Source organism: Mus caroli, chromosome X (assembly GCF_900094665.2).
Source record: "Mus caroli chromosome X, CAROLI_EIJ_v1.1, whole genome shotgun sequence".
Taxonomy (NCBI): Eukaryota; Metazoa; Chordata; class Mammalia; order Rodentia; family Muridae; genus Mus; species Mus caroli.
In genome coordinates this window covers 123,264,791-123,268,245 of record NC_034589.1, presented here as the reverse complement: position 1 = coordinate 123,268,245, position 3,455 = coordinate 123,264,791, and the positions used below count along the sequence as shown (strand labels likewise).

Genomic DNA, 3,455 nt, shown 5'->3' with positions numbered 1-3,455 from the left:
AGGTAAGGTCCGTGAGCCTCATGATCTTCTGGATCAAATGTTGCAATCTGGAGGAAGTGTTGCAATCCCTAGCAAATACCATACAAAAAGCATCAAACTAAAGGAAAAAACAATTTACTATCCCAACATCCAACACCTGGCATGCAAGAGCTCAGACAGGGGTGCCAGGGTACAGACTAAAGGCATAGAAAAGTGATTCAATAAAATCATAGAAGAAAATTCCCCAAACCTAGGACAAGAAAGTATTGCAGGAATTTAGAACCCCCAAATGGCATGACCAGAAGAGACCCTCTCTGCCTCACATGATAACTGAAAATGTTGAGACTATTGGAAAAATAGAATACTGAGTGTGGCAAGAGAAAAATGGCAAGTGCCTTACAAAGAAATTACAACTGATTTCTCAACCCAAAGTCTTAAAGTCAGTAAAGCAGGGAATGATGTATTTCAATCTCTGATAGAAAAGAAATGTCAATCGATCATATTATAACCAGGAAAGTGACCCTTAGGTGGATTGAGAAATAGGGACTTTCTAGGTTAAGCACAAAGTGATGTGGCACAGGACAGCTAACCTCACACTGCAGGATTAATTTGAAGAAACATCACCCAGAGAATGGGGGTAGGGGGATGCACACAGACACGCAAGCACTTCATGAAGAATACATCTCACTAGAAGAGCCAACAAATGAGAGGTAGAAAGAATCAAACTTTATTAACTCGGTGAACCAAATAAATCACCAGGATGAAGGGGGATTAGTTCATAAAATTTAATTAAATCAACATGAAAAGTCTCAACTCTCTGGTTAAAATTAAAAGATGCATGGGGCTGGAGAGATGGCTCAGTGGTTAAGAGCACTGACTGCTCTTCCAGAGGTCCTGAGTTCAATTCCCAGCAATCACATGGTGCCTCACAACCATCTGTAATGGGATCTGATGCCTCTTCTGGTGTGTCTGAAGACGGCTACAGTGTACTCATATAAATAAAAATAAATAGATACTTTAAAAAAACTAAAAGAACCAGACTGCAGACTGGGGCCTGGCAAGATGGGTTAGTGGTTAAGAGCACTGACTGTTCTTCTAGAGGGCCTGGGTTCAAATCCCAGTACCCACATGGTGGCTCATGAACAACTGTAACTCTGATTTCAAGGGATCCTGCACCCTTTTCTGATCTCCACTGGCACCAGGGACATATGTATGCACACACATACGATCCTGGGAGTTTGAAACTACTAGAGGGAAATGGAAGCTTTGTAATATAGACACAGGAAAGAACTTTCTGAAAAAGACTCAAATAGCCAACGAAATAATGTCAAAAGTTGACAAATGACTAACATAAAAATCCAAAACAGCTGGGCGTGATGGCGCATGCCTTTAATCCCATCAATTGGGAGGCAGAGGCAGGCAAATTTCTGAGTTCGAGGCCAGCCTGGTCTACAGAGTGAGTTCCAGGACAGCCAGGGCTATACAGAGAAACCCTGTTTGGAAAAAAAAAAAAAAACAACCAAAAAAATCCAAAACAATTAATAGAGTGAAGTGATAGCTTTAAAATGGGAGAAAAAAAATGTCAGCCATTATCCAATATATGGAAGGAACTCAAGACTTTAAATACTACAAGAAAAGCAATAACAACAAAAACACAAACCAATACATAGCAAAGGAACTAAACCTATACTTTAAAAATGAGCACATGGAAATGGCCAGCCAATAAATACATGAAAAGAGCACATAATCTTTAATTGCCAGGGAGATACAAATTTAAACCACACTGAGATACTACTGCATCTCAGTGAGAGTACCTAGCAACAAAAGAAAATATATACTGGCCAACTCAGGAGGCTGTCAAAACAATTTAAATTCAAAGCTTTCCCAAGGTACAGAGTGAGTTCAGTATCAGCTTAGCAACTTGGTGAGACCATGTCTCAAAGTAGAAAGTAAAAAGCAGCCTGGACAAGCAGTTGCATGTATGACGACCTAGGTTCAATCCCTCTGCACTGCAATAACAAGGAAGTGCAGAATAAAAACTCAGCTTCAAGTCAGGCAGTTGTGACACACACCTTTATTGCTAGTGCCCAGGAGGCAGAGGCTGGTGGATTTCTCTGAGTTCAAGATCAGCCTGCTCTACAGAGACAGTTCCAGAACAGTCAGGGTTACACAGAGAAACCCTGTCTCAAAACAAACAAACAAACAAACAAACAAACAAACAAACAAACAAGAAGACTCAGCTCTGCTGAGCAGAAGTAGAAGGACTGAATTCAAAGTCAGCCTGAGCTTCATAGCAAGTCTGAAATCCATGTGAGCTATATAGTTAGTGAAATGATGGCTCAAAATGAGAACACACACACACACACACACACACACACACACACACACAGGAACAGCAAATGTTGGAAAGGATGGAGGGGAAAATGAACCGAAACCCTTATATACCATTGGTGGACATGTAAATTAGTATAGCCTACAACATAGAATTTAGTATGTAGATTCATCAAAAATTCAGAATATAATTATCATATGAGCCAGCTATATAGTTTGAGGTAAATACCCCCTAAATTCAGGTCACTTTATTATGGCTTTGCGTGTATGTTCATGCTTACTGCTATTCATAGTATCCATGTGTTAGAATCAGCCCATAAACAGATGTATGCACAAAGAATGATAATACAGTTCCGGCAGAGAGCGCAGCGAGCTCGGGAGTTCGGCCTTCTTCGCCCCGGGGCCCCTCACGGTCTCGGCCCGCGCCGGGTGAGCCCGAGGGGCCCAGGAGCAGCCTCGGTCCCTACCCTGCGGACGCCAGGAGCTCTCGCCCTCGAGGCAGCCACCGGCCAGGCCACGCGGCCATTCCGCAGCGACTCACGCGCCTGCATGGCGGCGGCCTCCCTGACTCCACCGGCGCCCTGCTCTCCAGGGCCGGGCCCACGAGGAGCCCCAGCCAGGCCTTCGAGGACGCCTCGAAAGTGGCGGCGAGCGTGGCGTGGTGGGAAGAATGGCGGCCACCTGAAGGCCAAGGCTGGGCCTTCCGGGGCTTCTGCGGCCGAGGCGGCGGGTCTGAGCAAGAACACTCTGCCATCGCCGGCACGGGACGGGAGGCCCGCCCGTGGCCGAGCACGCAGACCTGGATGAACCGAGGCCTCGATGGACCTGGACGAAGGTGAGCGGGGCCCCGAATCACGGCGAGATGAACGATCGATCCTTGGGCCGCGGGTCTTCCCTCCACCCGAGAGAAGCCGAGACACGACAACCGCACGCGGCCAATCGGAAACGCTGTCGCCCTAGAAGGCCTGTGTATATAATATGAAAAAGCTGCTCTCAACCTTTCCCCCGACCCTTTTTAGACTTCTGGCTAAATCTGGACGTCTAACTGTAGAGATTGCCGACGCAGGGTAAAGGAGAGGTAGGAGATGACGTGGATACCCAGTCGCCATAAAAAGAAGATCGTGGACACGTCTTCTGCAAGTGAC

The 3,455-nt window shown here is 46.0% G+C and overlaps 1 protein-coding gene across 1 annotated transcript in view; it reads right to left on the bottom strand.

Moving 5' to 3' along the window:
• The window catches only part of Drp2 (dystrophin related protein 2), an 82,799-nt gene continuing 79,344 nt past the window's right edge, over positions 1-3,455 (bottom strand). The window contains exon 24 of the transcript XR_003835710.1: positions 1-68. The gene's annotated coding sequence lies outside the window, so the exon portion shown is untranslated. The remainder of the gene's footprint in view (positions 69-3,455) is intronic.